A 17,585-nucleotide genomic window follows, 5' to 3' on the forward strand; every position below is an offset into this window, starting at 1 on the left:
CTAGAGACCGGCCCCCCAGGTATGAAAGCCATAACCCTAACCCGCTGTGGTGACAGTGATGTACAGTCTTGTTGGTATATGTGTGATTTCTATACATTTTACATCAGATAAAAACTTTCAGATGATTATTTATCAAAAGTGAAACATTTTAAATGAGAATAAAGAAAAGTATTTCTGAGTTATTTTTATACATCGGCGAGCATCTGGCCAATCCACCACCTTTCATTGTTTATACCGTTTATACCGGTATGCCCGATGGCCATGTCAGCTATGGTCGTTAGGAGGGAAATTTCTTTTGCAGTGAAAGAAGGACTTGCGCTTTGGGGTCGTTTAAACATCATTTGGCGCGTTCCTGTGCGCTGTCTGTGAGCGCAGAGCACGCGCCCACAAAGCAAGTTTGGGGATGACGTCACACACGGGTCCTCTGGACATTTTTATCAGTCTCGAAAATCCCCACGGACAGAACGTGAAAAGAGGACATGTCCGGGGGAAAGAGGACGGTTGGTCAGCCTATATTAACTGAAAACTTGACATAGTTCACCACTGTGTGCAGTGCGTCTTTTTTTTTAGTTGAGGAAACTGGACAAGTAGAGGAAGAAAAAGAAGAAGTGGCAAACCTTAAAAAACCCTCTTTAACAGTGTCTGCAAGCCACGTCCTTAAGAAATGGGGAAAACATCCGGTAAAAACCCGGACACAGAGCCTGAGAGCATCCAGTCCTTCAGCTGATCACCTGCTGTTCACTGAAGTGCTCTTAGTGATAGGGAGGCATTTATTTCATAGAATCAGCCAAAGAAATGAGAAGAGCTGGATGTTTTACCAGCATCCGGTGGAAAATGTGGGCCAGCAATTAGACTGTTTCACCGACTGCTTCTCTTATCTCCACTAATGAGTCAGACCTTCCCTGAATTTTGTTTCTGGGGAAACGAAGCAGGATGGCCAGCAGAGGCGCTAATCACACTGCTGTACACACAGTGTTAGATGGATGGATGATTATGGCAGCTCCACATCTGTGCTTATAAACCCGGTGATCTAATCCGGGACACACATGACGCTTTATTCTATAACGCCAGGAGTCTGGCTGCTTTGTGTGAGGTGAATAGTGACCAGTAGCGCCAGTATCGGAGTTTTCCACGGCCGTCGGCACCGACTGGCCACGCTGCGGGAACAGGGCGGATCTTAGGACCCGCGCTTTCATTCCTCGTCGAATAACAAAAAGTTAGGGGGGCGCTCGGCGTGCTGTGGACGTGCTACACAGCAGTCAGAGTGTGTCAAAGTGTCTGTGGTCAGCCCCTTTGCTGCTGCTGTGCTCCCATTGCAGTGGTGCAGCAGCAGTCAGCTGCAGGGCTGCGTGTGTGTTTGTGTGCGCGATCTGCCGCGGGGTGTCTTCACTACTCTGTGGCTGCACTGTAAACAAACCGAGGCGAGTGTAGGCTGGTCCGCCCGTGCTTTCCGGAAACGATGGTGCAAAACACGGGACACACCTCGGGTCAGCAGCCACACGCAGAAGCCCGACGAGGTGCCCGTCTGTGAACAAAAGGCAGCGAAGAGAGCGACTCGAACAGGCACCGCGCGTCCGAACGGGACAACCCTCTGAATCCGGGGCTCGAGCACGCACCAGCGCTCTTTTTCTGTTTTGTGGGTAAGTGAAACTTTTTCCTCTAAATCCTCGCGTGGTGTGTTCCCGTCGGGTTTCAGGGCAGTCGCCGTGGTGTAACACAGGTACGCTGGTGTTGTTGTGCAATGCAGATGGAGCTCCCCGCACGTGCTTTCTGACCGTGTTTTAATGATGTTCAGTGGATCGCTCGCGTGGGTCACTGCAGTTTGTTGCACTGAATTTTAAGCGCTTTTGCGCCCTCGAGCTGGAAGCTGCACCGAAACGCAACGTTGCGTGACGTGCCGCTTATTTATGTCACGCACCTGGCAGAACATGATGTGGCCTTGCACCAGACACACGACGTTTGTCAAGAATCTAACTGTGCAAACCAGAAACTTAGATTCCAGGGTTACTGTGGAGGGCCCGGTTTTAGCCCAGTTCCACACTGGTATGTCTCATGCGATCACAGATTTCCCTCTGTGAGCCACAAGCTGTAATTATTTATTGATTAGAGAGCCAGCAGAAGATGAATCCTCGAAATGAACACGTGTGAGTTTGAAGTCCTCATTTGTGGAATTTAAGGACTAAATTTCACTGCTTGCAGCCTCTCAAATACGAGGATCATATGTTAGAATTCAAATGTCATTGAAAGGACAAGCTGACTAAATGTGAACTTTGTCCTGCGGTTAATGATATAGTTGCAACGAACGGTGCTCAGCAGGGCACGTCTGCGTGGATGAGACAGGACCCCACTGTCAGAAGATCTCATTTTAAGATCATTAAAAGATTTCAATCTCACCTGTAGCTCAGAGTTAAACTTCTCCCAGTTTTGTTGGGTGTGATTGAAGGAGCTTCCAACTGGAGCGCAGAACACTTTGCATTGACAAATTATGAGGTGGGAAATCATCTACTCAACCAGAGCTGAGGAACTTTGAGCTACACAGAGACTGGGCTTTCTAGACACATTCATTTTGACCTGCCTGCACTCGGTGTGACTGTCGTACCAGCTCATAAGGCTTGTTCTGAGATCTTATCCCTAACAGCAGGGAGCCACTCGGCTTGCCCGGAGAAGGACTGTTTGCTCTCACGCTTTGAGGCACGCACCTGAATTTTTGAAGTCGCTTGAAGGATAGCTTCCAAATGAACAGACTCATTCGGTGGTACACCTTGGAAAAACAATCAGCGAGTGGCTGAATGACACACAAATAGTTGCAGAGTCGTCTCTGACTTCCTTCCTAACCCCAGCCTAAACAATTAGTCAGGCATGGTGTTTACTCAGCGCAGAGAAAACCAGTTTCTGTTTGGCTTGGTCGACACTATGATGACTTGAATCCCCGCAGGCACAGTAACTAAAGTGACTTCAGCTGAACTGGCCGGAGGCTCTGTTGCAGCGGTGCTGACGTATTGCGAGTTTGGTTCCTGAGCAGCTCAGCTTCCCTCTTTTGGGCTTATTTAGTGTTTGTTTTTCTATGCAGCACTTTTTGCACTGGATCCCAGGAATGGAAGCTGGAAACAGCTTTTTAAATGGTTCTCCAGTTTGAACAAAACATGTGCACAGGTGATGGCTGCATTTTGGTCTTTGTCAAGTGATGTGCCCAAAAATGAGCCATGCATTGCCAAGAGTTGTTTGTTTAGAAGCATATTGCAGATATACTTTGATTAAAACAAGATCTTATTTCATTATTTGCTTTTGCATGGATTGCTTCGGTTTTCCTTGCACCCTGCTTTTTTCCCCACTGAAGGTGCCGATGGCTTAAACTGGAACCATAGCAGAGACACAGCTCAGTGACTAAAAAGGAGGACATGTCAACAGCTCCCAGCTCCTTCAGCCCCTCTGGGAAATTACTTGCATGAGGCTGGGAGGAGAAAGAAATATGTATTTTTTGTGTGTGTGTGTGTGTGTGTTACCATTAGTGTTTTAAATAAATCTTAAAAAGATTTACATAAAGGCCTGAACATCGTTCTGCGTCGCTCTGTGACTGCTCGCAGCTGGTTGGAGATGACGACCACTTGACCCTGCAGCTCGTCATTTTGGATCATTTGTGGTCATTAAGTGTCTGTAGCATCGTTTGATCAAATCAAGGCCTTTCTGTTTGTTTGCATGGTGGTGTGTCTGCTGCTCACTGTAAGAGAGCCCGGTGATCATCATCAGGTGGAGATGAGCTACACCTCTACATGTTTGTGTGTGTCAGCCATGAAGGTTCACAGATTTGGATCCAATTGGAAATCTGTGCCTGACCTTTGACCTGGACTGGTGAGACATTATTCTTGGGATTTGATGCTTTGATATTCAAATAAAGCCTCTATGTAATACACGAAGAAGTTCAGTTACACACAGCCTTTGTTCTTGGGTTGTTGGGTCTTTTAGGAGACATCAGCCATAATGAGTCATTTTGCAGGAGATGGAGCTGTATAAATACTGTCACAGATAGTGACAGTAGTCTTCCTCACCAGAGATATAAGACAACTCATTACGTGCATCTCAAGTGTGTTTTCCAGTCTGGAGAGTGACGCTCAGGCCTATTTGTATCCACGCCAAAGAGCGCTTTATTTGATGTCTCGCAGGCTTTCATGTTACAGCTGTGAGGAGCGAGCAGCAGCTGTACTCGCTGTAGTGATTCTGCCTCCTTTGTAGAAGCTCCCGGTGTAATGTTGCAGAGTTTCACTCTGTCAGAACGACTCTAGCGGTGTAGGATGAATAGACGCATGAAGTAATTGTAACAGGTGAGCTCTCCAACAGGGCTGAGATGACCGAGTTAAAGCAGGTTAAGACGAGTCTGTGTCCCGCTCTGTTTTATGTATTGTTTCCTGTTCCTGTTGATGGTGCTTTCTGGATATTGGTCACTTATCAGCGCGGTACAACGCAGGGCGTGGTCTATATCCTGCTAATTCATATATTGAAGATTCAACTTACAAGTCTGAACAATGAAGCCAACATGGAAACACTAATGACTGCAGTTCCTCCACAAAAAGTAAGTCAGTGCTCTCAGACTCCATGTTTAGGCTAAACTAGCAGTGAAAAACATCTTTACTTTTACTCTCTATACCTAACTGTGTATGCTGCAGTATTGTTTGGTTTGGTCAAATTGAAGTATTCAATCATATTGAAAAACAAATCGTTCCATATGCATCTTTATATGCTAAAACAGAGTAGCTCCAGCCCACAGCTTGGTACTTGCTGGGTTTGCAGTTTGTCACACAAACTAATTAGATTAAAAACGAGGAATCTCCATATTTAGGATAAGTGCTCAAAATCAGTGAATGATGACATCAAGCACAAACTTACAGGCAGCCTGAGCTACATTCTTGTGTGCCGAGCTGGGCTGCTCAGATCATGATGGTCTGCACAGAGTCAGTCAGAGAACCAAACACAGCTAACACTGAATAAAAGGGTGGGTGAGGTAAAGAGACACCCCCCCCCCCCCCCCCTTTTTTTTGCTTTATCCTCCAGATGACATTTTAAATGTCAGCCAACCTAACAGAAAGATAATTGTGAAACTTTAGGTGCAGGTAGCAAGTTGTGTTATTTTACTTTTTAGAGGCGAGAGGTGTAGAAAGTGAATCCTCATTAGTTCATTCTGCACCTGGCACGCAGCTATATCTGCATATTGGCCTTTATCATTCAAAGCACGATCAGTAAGGACTCCGGGGGTCCTCAGATCTCTCAGTTAACCTCATCCAAGTGCTAGCCTGTACTCCACCCCACTTGCACTTCTCGCTCGTTCTCATTAGTCTGTGTATGAGAGACAGCGGCACATCTTAAGACGGCCAAAATTAAAGTATTGATTAGTATGTTTCTGTGGCTTTCCTGAAGCTTTGGCTGCGTAACCACATTGTGATTTTACAGAAATCCATACGGTTCGATATAGTAGTACTCTTAGAAAGACACGTTGTTGTCAGACTGGCAGTATGACAGCAATGCAATAAATTTGTTTCCTAGAAAAATAACACAAGTAGCTCTTAAATCCCTGTAAGTTGTGTCTGTATTCATGTCCTGCTAACGTCGTTCTCTCGCACGGTCCCAGGGCCGGGGAGCTAACTGAAATAAATGTGTGGTTGAGTGTGTGCCTGCCCTCTGGAGACGCTGATCTATGCTGAAAACTCCCCTGCAAACCCCGACATCGGCTTTCCCTCTGCAGCACTGGTCACAGCGAACACCTTTGGGTTTAGCCTTACCTGCTCTGAGCACTCACCACCTGTTCCATATTTTTAGCTCACTTCATTTCCTTAAAGAGGGCCTGACAGTACACAGGGAGATACTCGTTTAAAGTGAAATGGTACAAAGATAAAAATAGTTAATGCATATCTCAAGTTATTTCAAGTGAATGCCCACACACTGGCAGAAGGTTCTGTCACCCAACCTACATGTGGCAGCTATGTGAAACATGTAGTAGTAATGAGACGGGCTTAAACAGATGGTATTGTCTTTGTTTACATCAATTTTCAAGTGATACATGGGTGGACTTGGGACCAGGTATGTTTTGCACTAAACAGGGGGTGTTTGGCATGCTTCAGCTCCTAAATAAATGGATTGGTTCCATGTCGATATAGATGGAAGTGCCTGCTTTGCAGTCCCTGATCATTAGCGATAGCACAGTATATTAAGATACACGGTCCCAATGTGTAGTAACTGTAATCTGATTTTCAATCTTTCAAATTAAGTAATAGTGTCATTTGCACATGCTTCTGGTCATGCTATCACTGTGGCTCGTGGGATAGCAATGTCAGTCAGTCCGTCCACCACACCAGTGAAGACTGGGCTGTATTCATTCCTTTAATTATTCCTGCCTTGCTGAGGATTCGAGTGTTTGCTAATCGACGGTTGCACAGAAGTTTGGTTCAGACATTCATATCCACCGTGAGATAAATTGTATACTGTAATTCTCCCTTCCACCAAGATGCAGTACTTGGTTTACAGTTACCGTATTTTTCGGACCATAAGGCGCATTAAACAAAACCAAACAGTCAGATAAGTCAAACTTTCCTCAACTCATTCTTCTTGCTTCCTCCACTTCTGTACCATTGATTCATTAATGCTGAATCCTCTGCAGCTGCTCTATTCCCATGTTGTTGCAGTATATGAATGACTAACCTCGTATTGTGGATGGATTATCTCAGTTGTTCTCCTGACTGAAGTTTGGTCCGTTTACAGCAGGGGTGTCAAACTCAAATACACAGTGGGCCAAAATTCAAAACTGGAACAAAGTCGCGGGCTAACATTAATATTTATTGAAAAAAAAATCTTCCTCCAGATATAAGAATGAATCTTTCCTTATGGACTCAAATACGTTTTGCAGGGGCCAAATGTAATTAGGCTGCGGGCCAGAGTTTGACACCTATGGTTTACAGCATCCTGCCATGCGATTGCATTTGTCTCTAACCATCGGGAACCTTCACGTTAACTTTTATCGAGTGGAAAAAAAGTTAGCGTTCATCCTCCAGCTTCACTGTGTTTATGCTAACATAGCTGTGTCGCTAGCGATCACGTAGCACATCATTATATACCAGCTAGCCCAACTTCAGTAACCCTACAAACGTCACTGCTGTTTAGTTTCCTGTCTTCATTTATGTTGGAAGTGATAGCAGAGCTGTACGTTTGAATTTGTTTCAGAAACCTCTCAGTCAGAACATGCTATATCATGTTTAGGTGGAAGCTAGCGAGCTAACTTCCTGCTAACTTCCAACTCTGTTAAGTGTAATAAATCCTGTTTTCATGGATGCCTGGATGTTAAACTTAATTGTTACACCTGGTAAAGCAGCAACACTGATGATTTTATTAAAGATGAAAGGATTTAGACAGTTTTTAACTCTCAGTGATGCTGCAGTGTTCGTTTGACTTTGGGACCTGAAACAGACTGAGTTTAGGACCCAGATTCCTCTGCGAGGCTCCTGACTACAGCCGTGATGTTCCAACAATCCATCACGCGGTGCGGCTTCATAGCTTAGCAAAGTCGTACTAAAACATTTTTGTCAGATCTTTGAGCGCCGTGTAGCACATAAAACCGGTTCGAGGTCAGTGAGCACAACCAGAATTCACACATAAGGCGCACTGACGATTTTTGAGAAAAATAAAGGATTTTAAGTGCGTCTTATAGTGTGGAAAATATTGTAATGTATCTCACAGCATGACAACATCAAAATCACAAATGAACACATTACAGAAGAAGTATACACCTTTCCTGCTGCTGTAAATTATCTGTGCAGACAGCAGTGGAGGTGGGGGCATTGCAGGTGGAGGAATCGATTCCCATGGCCATCACAGTTGTGATTTCAGCCGAGTTCTAACAAGGCAGCTTAAGATCTCCTCTGACAGTACGCTGCTCTTCAACTTCTCTATATGATGCTCTCTACTTTTTCCTGCTCTGGTGCTTTTGCTGTACTGCTGTATAAATATAATTCTGCAGGAACGATGGACCTACATGAAAGAGCTGGTAATCTTTTGATGAAAACCTGGAGGAGGAGCAGCATGTAACCCTGGGCCAGCTGACACCGGCAGAGGGAAGCCTATTTTTGTGAGAGTTGCAGAGAATTGACCAACCTCAGCTCCTCTCTCCAGACTACTGCATCAAAATTTCTCTTTGTAGCTGGCATAAGGGTAGAGAATAGCAGACTTTTCAATGCTGCTGCTAACGTTACTTAAAAAGGAAGAGAAAGGCTTACAACCCATAGGGTTTCTTACATTTCTCGAGAATAAACTGGCTCTGATATCAGTGGGATGAAGGATGTGGCTGGCACGATGGAGTCATCACTGATTGCCATCAGCAAATGTAAAAAAGAAAGTCTTCTAAAATGTTGTTTTTATGTATATTGCCAGTTCCTTTTTTCCACTGCGAGGTTTCCTAATTACAGTGGCTGTGTGTGTTTCAGTGGCAGCTGTAACCTGCTGACAGATTCAGTTTATAAAGATATGAAGCTGAAACACTTCAGGTATGTTTGCCCAAAACTACCACTTAAAGGATTCATTGTTGAAATCGTTGCAGATGGTTCTTCTAGGTTTCGAGTTCATACCATACAACTGTGTCTTTGGTGACTTTGATTTGTCATTTCTTGTCTTTTAAATAATGTGTGTTATCTGCCAGTTTTCCACAAAGACTGAAAAATGTTGTAAAGACCCTCTCTGGGCGCGCCATGATTAAGTCATCGAGGGCTAAACATTTGCTTCCTGTCTGATATCAGCAGCTTGCTCGTGGCGCTGCCGTCGCAGGCCTCTGCCTGTGACCTTTCCCCACACAAAGAACATACCCACTTGTTCCTGTAAGGATCTTCAGGCCAGCTGGGGTCGTCTTTTTTTTCTTCACACATCAAATGCACATTAAGAAATCTGTTCCAAAGAGATAACAGCTGAACAATTGCCTTTGTTACGATGCTTACAATCCTGTGAAGGCCATATAAGCTTGGAAAAATGTCTTTTTTCCCCCAGCGAGAATTCTCTGAAATGCATTTCACAAAGGAGCTTATTGGCAGAGAAAGCCAAACCTGGTCACAGGCTGGAACGACCGTTACTCTCCGTTACATGTCAAGTGTAATGTGCAGCTAATTGCATTTATTAGATCATTATCCACAGTTGGAGGCCATGAACGTTAAGTCATGTTGTCACTGAGACGCCTGTAATCTCCACCCGTTCACACTGTCATGCTCATTAGACCGTAAAGACACACGTGCGCGTGAAACCGTATCGATGCGACCGTGTGCCGTGTAAGGAGAACACTGTCTTCACTTAATGCGCCGCTGTCTCATCTCAGAACATCAAGCCTGCACAAGACCTCTTACAGGCTGCCGCATATGAAATTTACACACCTGACAGCCATTCACAGCACAAGCACGATAACCTTTCTGCCAAATGGAAATGTCAGCGTCTAGATATATGCTTTGCTCTAAGGGAACAGGAGCCTGTAGTTGTGGGTGAATCAGATTACTGTCATCATTTTAATGCACATTTTTGGCCTTGCTAGCAGCGTAGCCAGACACGGCCAGACTGACATCATGTAAGTCTACGAAAACATCCAGCAAAGTTTTATTAGCTGAGAATCAAATAGCATTTTGTTTGTGTTTATTGTGTTTCTAATTTCAGCTTTTGTGTTGTTTTGGTAGCCTGTCCAACCAAGTGTGCGTGTCGGTGCATGCGAGTCTCCCTTCCCTGACTTTGGTTAAACGTGGACTAACAGTTTCCTTTTCACCTGCGTGTGTGTGTGTGTGACATTCTGTCTGCAAACACGAAAGCTTAAAAATGTTGAATGATTCCTGTTACAATGGTGCAGAGTGGGCTCGTGTTAAGAATCCATTCAAATGTGGTCTTCGAGGTTAACTCGATGATTTATTTTATTAAAAGCTTTGTAACCCAGAAACTACGATTCTTGTGAGTTTGCTTTGCATCCACCTAATAGACGTATTTACACGTTGCATAATTCATTTACAAGCTTCCTGAATTTTTTGGGAAAACAAAATAAACTTGTGAACAGAAACCTTTCTTACTTTCAGACATACTGCTGCTAGTCTTGCTGGACATTGCTGTTGGGCAGTCTAACATTGTATTACAGAGTGCATAAACTGATAAAAGTAAGTGAATAACGTTGTCGTATATTGTAACTGCTGATTATCTCATAGTGATACAGGTCATATGATCACTGCTGTCCCCGAAACAGCCGACCTGCTGTCAGGAAGGGTTTTCCTGTGATCGTCCTGGCACTGGGGATTTGGGTTCGGGTCCTTCCAGGCTGTAGCAGTCCATGACTTGAATGGTCTGAAGCCGTTTTAGCAGCAGGTGAAGGAGTAAAAGCATATCAGGCAGAGGTGGCAATATACACTTCTGAATTTAGGTTATCTCTTGCTCATGTCTTATGCGTTATTGACTGTAAGCTGCAGCCTCACCAGCCACTGTGCATCAGAGCTGACACAGCAGCGTCCCTTCCACCTGACCACAGGGTTCCAGCAGCAATGAGAATGGATAGAGATCACCGGGATATTGTGGCTCTTTGGGGGATTTAGTGTATCACTCTCAATGGGAAGGATGGATGGCTTCTCATTCTGCAGCAACACATTAATCCTCTGCGGGTTCAAATCATCACAGATTACCAGGATCCTCTTGAGAGCCGTAAGTGGGAATTTTAAGAGTCTGCAAGAGATGGATAACACTCGGTTTGTCTTCTGTATTAACCTGCCGTCTCCGCTGGACTCAAGCCTGTGCTAACGCTTTCTAAAAGTAGGTCACCAGCTCGTAGGTTGTGCCACTGGTCAGCCTGAGCAGTGTCACGAGGACAGAGGGTGGAGCCGGCCTCACCTGAAAAGTCCTCTACAACACAACTCTGCAGATCAGGAGGGCGGGGTGGTCCCATTCCCGTCTGTCCTTATTAGAGAAACCCCTGTCGGGTAACATTTTCAAGATTCCAGGAAGGTCAGGCTTGTTGCAGGGTGCCGACTCATGAGTGTGAGCACAGGAGAAATAATTGGCTCATCCAACTTCCCTGTTTGGAGTTTCATATCCCGTGTAATCCTGGACTTATAATGCCTGAGGTAACCAACACTGGAGAGGGTGTCCTGGATTTGTTTGGGACTGTCCCCCGGTGTATTTCTGTCCACTCACATTGATCGTCGCCCGTGGATCCCAGGGGCGGAGCTTCCTGCCCATCGCATGGGTGGACAAGAACGTGTTTAACAGGTTTATGGTTCCAGCTAATTGTGTCTCGTACAGGTGCCAGATAATCCTGTGGATTGAATGAAAGAGTTCCGGGGATTAGTCTGTGCCGGGCAAACACACTGCAAAGTGTGCAGCAAGTGTCAGCACCTGTGTGCAGCTCGAGTCTGTGACTTTAGTTCACACATCTGAACTTCCTGTGCTGAACTGGATATCAGAAATATGAACCTGTGAGTCTTTGTTTGGGAGGACGTGGTCTCAAAGGTCTTTGTTTTGTGTAATAAGTTACATCCTATAGATGATGTTTGTTTATTTTTTGTCATTTTCCCATCATGTTTTTTCATCTACATACTGAACAATTTCAGTCCCCACACACAAACCTCACAGCCCTTTGGTGCTTTCACTGGTTTTAATTCATGCCTAAATGTACACTTTATTTTTTTATTTACAAACTGTAATCATTGAAGTTTTCATCAGGTCACAGTTTCTCAGGGGGGAGTGGGGTGGCTCATTGCAGCATTTGGAGCTGTGGTTTGCAGAGTACTGCTGACTCTGAGACGTGTAGGAAACTGTCATCATTAGCTGTTGTCCCCCAAGAATAAGTCGTGTTTGACATCAAATACATTCATCAGTCATAGAGATGAGAATATCCCTTAAATGTTCCCCCAGTTGTTGGCTGACTACAAAGTACTCTTGCTGTTTCCAGAGGCCCTTAAGCTGCTGCAGTGTCAGTTGATGCAGATCAGTTCCGATGATTAGACTGTCACCACCAACCTCTAGTTGCACAAAAAGTGGAACATGGGAAAAGCCAAAAAAGCCAAATTCCTTTTGTTTAGAGAGCAACCAAAGTATCCCCTAATGCTTTTTCAAAAAACAAAGTGTGTGTGTGTGTGTGTGTGTGTGTGTGTGTGTGTGTGTGTGTGTGTGCGCGCGCGCGTGTGTGTGTGTGTGCGCGTGTAGACACAGAAACTATGTAAAATCCACACTGTGCCATAGGCTTGCTCAAAGATTCATCAGTAGCAGCCAGTTCACCAGCCAGAGACCTCAGGGTGCTTTATATTGTAAGGGACAACAATACATACAGAGAAAAACCCAACAATCATATGACCCCCTATGAGCAAGCACTTTGGCGACAGTGGGAAGGAAAAACTCCCTTTTAACAGGAAGAAACCTCCAGCAGAACCAGGCTCAGGGAGGGGCGGGGCCATCTGCTGTGACCGGTTGGGGTGAGAGAAGGAAGACAGGATAAAGACATGCTGTGGAAGAGAGACAGAGGTTAATAACAGATATGATTCAATGCAGAGAGGTCTGTTAACACAGTGAGTGAAGAAGAAACACCCAGTGCATCATGGGAATCCCCCAGCAGCCTTTAGGAGAAAGGAAAGTTTGAAGCCTAATCTTAAAGTAGAGATAGTGTCTGTCTCCTGAATCCAAACTGGAAGCTGGTTCCACAGAAGAGGGGCCTGAAAACTGAAGGCTCTGCCTCCCATTCTACTTTTAAATACTCTAGGAACAACAAGTAGGCCTGCAGAGCGAGAGCGAAGTGCTCTAATAGGGTGATATGTTGATGTTGATGTTATCCACCCGTCCTTCATTTGAGGCAGATGAAATGTGACAGGAGAATACCTGATCAGCCTGTAGGCTCATGGATAGTAGAGCAGCAAGGGAAGAACCTCTTTAGTGTAATATGAGTTGTACTCATTTGATGTTAAGTAGATGAATGTATTGATTTGTACTTATTGCGGCCTTCTATTAAACATGGGATAAGGCCTCGTGGCAGTTAAAACCCTGGAGTAAAAATGTGTTTTCTTGTAACAAGATTCTCACTGAGTAAAATAATGGTACTAATAGAGATTTTCTTACGACCGAACCACATAAAGTCAGTTTCTTCCCGCTCACTGTTCCCAGTCCTGGATGAGGAGCACAACATTGTTGCTGTTTGAAATTGACTCAACACTAAATTGGTCACAAATTAAGACAAAATCTTGCCACAGGCGTGGTCTTCATGATATTTATGTCAGCAGCTTGGCACTGATGGCTAACTGTGACACTAATGTGCTCAAATTGTCCATTTAGTGATTTCATTTTACAAATGAAGTTAATTTGATTTCAGTGCCCTTTTAATTAGACACCCAGTTATTACTGACATTTGTCTTTTAATCAGCTCTGAATGCTTTTTAATGGTGTGAACGTTGACAATGAGCTCAGTGTAACGCTCCTCCTAGCACTGATCTCAACTTTGATTAGGACCAGATGCTAATAGCATGTAGCAGGATCCAAAGCAGCAGCATATACAAAGATGCAGCAGTCTGATGTGCACGCTGCTCTCAGCTCTGTGAGCGCAGGAGGCACCAAAGTTCAAAGAGTCAACTTGTAATTCACAGTCTGAGATAAGCCAAAGCCCGTTTCAATTGTTCTAATCAGAGAACCGACTTTGTTGTTAGTTTAGTTACAGCCAGTTCCAGTCCCGAGGCCACAGCAGGAGCACAAAACTGCTGCAGCAAAGAGAACGTGTTTGCTGCGCTGCAACAGAAAGAACTGTGTTGACCAAAGATAAATAATATCTTAGTCAGCCCACAAGTCACGGCCACAGTCGTGCTTAGTCATGCTAAAGCTTGCTAAATGAGCTTTGTGCTACAAGCCTGCTGCAGACTGTGTTACTCGGTCTCAGTGCACCAGCCTATACAGATGCTTATATATATATTTATATTGGCTTAACTCCAACAGCACACTGCCGTCCCTTTAATGTCCATTGGAGGCTCCAACAGCGAGCCGTCCCCGGTCATGTTAAAAACTGTTGCTTCCATCTAGTTTTGCTTCCTCTTGTTATGTTGCAGGCTTGCAGTTACACTTTATGTTCCATCATTACTGTATGTGCTCTTTGTTTCTCACCATACCACCGCATGGACGCAGCAAACACAGCGGTGCGCGTAAAATCAAGCCGTTAATGAGTGATGCAAATGCCAAACAAGGCGAAAAAGATTGAAAGATTGTCCCCCAGTTACATTTGCGTTTTATCCTGACGTGTTAACCGAGGTTTTACTGTAGAACAGAGTGATCGATCAGTGCTCCGAGACTTGAAACCCGAGCCATGGCCCCTGTTCTCACTGTCTTCTTGTATATTGTGAGTTCTACTGTATGTGTAAAAGTGTGTTTTTCAGAAAGCAGCCTGCTGGACAGGGACCATGCTGTGTCCCTGCACTCCACAGAGACCTCAGATGAGGTAAAGAGGGGGAAATAGCAGACCCAGTACATGAAAAACAACATGTGAGCAGCTCCTTGGATGCCTTAGTTTGCTCCACACGCTGTCTTCTCTTTCTTTGAATGCAGGATTTTATTTTGACTTTGGCCTTGATGTCTGTGTTTGCCGTCTACACGAATGGCACAGGAGACAAATTGAAGGCAGGTTAAGGGTGAAAGTGGTTTGCTAATGGAAGCCAAATGGATTCATTTGTTCAGCCGTCTCCTTCCTGCTGTAACTGGCTCTGCTGAAGCTGCTTTCAGTCTAAACTGAAATGAAAGAAGGCTTTAAAACCTTTGCAGAGGATCTCAAGCTTCTTTCTGGTTTCTGTCTGTTTTTCCTATAATTGTTTACCTGATGACAAAGATACTGTTTGAGCTTTAAACATTAACATTTGCATCTGCAGCAGAGCTTTGAATGAAAGCATTGATCTCTGCAGAACATGGTACACATGTTGTTTTCATGTTGCTGTATATATGAAATTATTAACATTTTCTATAATTAAACTATTATGATTAGGAAACTGTAATGTCAATGTAGTTTTTCTTCATTTTTCTGATGAAGAATTTCATTTTAAAACATGTTCGACATTGTGAAATTTAAATATAGTACACGTAACAGGAAACTGGATGCTGACAGAAGAGTATTTGACCTTATATACGTCCAAACGCTGGACGTAACATTTTTATGTAAACTGAAGAAAACGAATGATTTGAGATGGAACGACCCTGTAACTGTTAACAAGCTGCCATGTTTACATGCACAGTGAGATTTGACAAACGTTACACTGGAAACAATCATCCGTCCAGCCCTTAGTAGCAGAAATCAACCACCTCTCTGTGGCTTGCAGCAGACTTCAGCTGTGCCAAACAAAAATCAAAGGCTCCATTTCTAAATCTTTTCCCACCCTTGAAATCACCTACATGCTGAAATTTCACTAACGGGAGTATTTTATTACAACAAACTGAAACCTGACTCTAGCAAACAGGTTTGCATCGGCTGTGCTGCATGCACGCTCCTACATGCATCGTTTCCATGCTCGGCTTGTTCACGATGTGAGCTCTGCGACGTCATCAGAGTCGCTGCTGCAGTTTGACTTTCTTTACTGAAGGATTTACAAACTGCACGCTTTGCACAGTTTTCACAATAATAGCTGGTTTAGTGGTAATCAGTACCTCATTTCATGGTGCATTCCTATTGGTTGGGAGATGCTGATCCAAAACTTCTGGTCAGAATCTGGTCCCAGGCTGTCTTTGAGCACTGCGGCCAGCTGTGAAGCTCTTGCGCTAAGCAACAAAAGACAAAGTTTTGAAGCCATGACCAAAGAGATCGGCCTGAATTTCTTTATTTGGACTGGACAGTGTCCACGCCGCTTTGTGACATCACGCTTTGAAGGAGAATTTTCAGCATGTCGTTCCTACATTGTTGCTCTCAGTATTAAAACAATAGAAACTGATGCAGCAGAACCAGATATGTCATTCTTCTTCCCCACATCTTACAGTAACTCTATACCTGCAGTATATAGACATGTCTCGTTTGCTTCCTGGGGTTCAACTTTAGCTGTGTCCGTCTTTGTGGCTTGATCATGCAGGAGAGATCGGATTTTCTTGTACCAGAGAGAAAGAATTTGCAATATTCAGAAAGATGAAATTGAAAAAATTAAATAATATGTAGGAACCTTGACCTGTCAGTGTGGCAGTCACAGCGTCTCACAGCTGTGCTGTGAAGAGGAGAACCTGTCCTCTTAAGCATTTATCTGTTGAGATGAATGAGAGGAAATATTAAACCTAACAGCATATTGTCCTGCGTTACGGAAATGTGCGGTTACCTGCCTCTGTGAACAAATAAGTCGCAGTGCAGCTAAAATGAATAACCAGACCACTGCTTCTCCTCTGCCTCCCACTTCTGCCAGGCTCACACATGCAGCGTGTTGAATGCTGCTGCAGTGGAAAGAACCCGTTTCAAGAGACACATAATCACTGGCTGCGATAAGAAATAAGCAAAATATGACAGATCCTTTTTGTTTTTCTCAAATGAGTCAGGAGGCACACAATGCGTCTCCCATCTCTGCTGCCAGTTTAAAGGTTGTTTTTTCTTATCCAGTACTTGCAATTTACATAGCATGAATAATCAGCATTGGAAATATGCAAATAGAAGAGGGTAAATTCTAATGTGCAAAGTGGTCCTGACACATGCTAAATCGATATAGACGTCATTGACATTCATACTTTTGCATGAATAGTGACTGTTACAGAGGAGTCCACGTAGGGGGTCCCTAGGATCCAGTGTACTGTACTGGTGCTGCAGGGAAAAATTACTTTCCCAAACATGACTCCCAAAATGTTCCGGTCGGGTTGTTTTCTTTGGAGACCGGCTGCGGTCGTCTCACTTTCCCTGAATTGTGATGAATTAGCAGGTTAGTTAAGGATGCTTTCCAATCCCCGGAGTATAAAGATGGAATAAGGCATTCAAAAACTAATCCCATTACCTGTGAATGATGTTCGTGTGGTCACGTCGTGCTGACGTGTCATCAAGCCCTCAGGTTGCTGCAGTAGCTAAAACTGCTTTAGGACGCGTGTCGCAAACCCTGACAAACAGGAAATGAACTAGTGTAACATCTCTGAAATTTAAACAAGTCTTGTATGTGCACAACTGTCTTTCCACAGCATGTCTTCATCCTGTCTTCCTTCTCTCACCCCAACCAATCACAGCAGATGGCCCCGCCCCTCCCTGAGCCTGGTTCTGCCGGAGGTTTCTTCCTGTTAAAAGGGAGTTTTTCCTTCCCACTGTCGCCAAAGTGCTGCTCATAGGGGTCATATGGTGGTTGGGTACCTTACAATATAAAGCACCTGGTGTTTTGTAAATAAAGCTGCATTGAATAGACGTTAGCACTGTCAGCTCGGTAGCTAATAGCTTCTATTTGATGCAAAAGCGCCGCATCAGTCCCGTGGTAAAAAAGACCACAGGGTCTGAACCAAAGTGATGAACCAACAAAGTGATGCTGCCATCCCGCTAATTTATGCGTTAGTGCTGAGCGGCTGAAACTGAGACCTGGCAGTGGGATGACAGGAACCAGTAAGACACACCTGGACAAACTGGAACACGGTGTTATTTTTGA

At 44.4% G+C, this 17,585-nt stretch overlaps 1 protein-coding gene across 2 annotated transcripts in view; it reads left to right on the top strand.

The window, feature by feature from the left end:
• Nucleotides 1-986: 986 nt before the first annotated feature.
• camkk1a (calcium/calmodulin-dependent protein kinase kinase 1, alpha a) overlaps nt 987-17,585 on the top strand; it is a 54,172-nt gene continuing 37,573 nt past the window's right edge. The window contains exon 1 of one of the 2 annotated variants that reach the window (XM_085419821.1): nt 987-1,640. The gene's annotated coding sequence lies outside the window, so the exon portion shown is untranslated. The remainder of the gene's footprint in view (nt 1,641-17,585) is intronic. The other variant, XM_085419822.1, reaches the window with a different exon arrangement.

The sequence above is a fragment of the Rhamphochromis longiceps genome, linkage group LG10, assembly GCF_057381845.1.
Source record: "Rhamphochromis longiceps isolate RC_006_pf linkage group LG10, R_longiceps_female_GT1.1, whole genome shotgun sequence".
NCBI classification, from domain to species: domain Eukaryota; kingdom Metazoa; phylum Chordata; class Actinopteri; order Cichliformes; family Cichlidae; genus Rhamphochromis; species Rhamphochromis longiceps.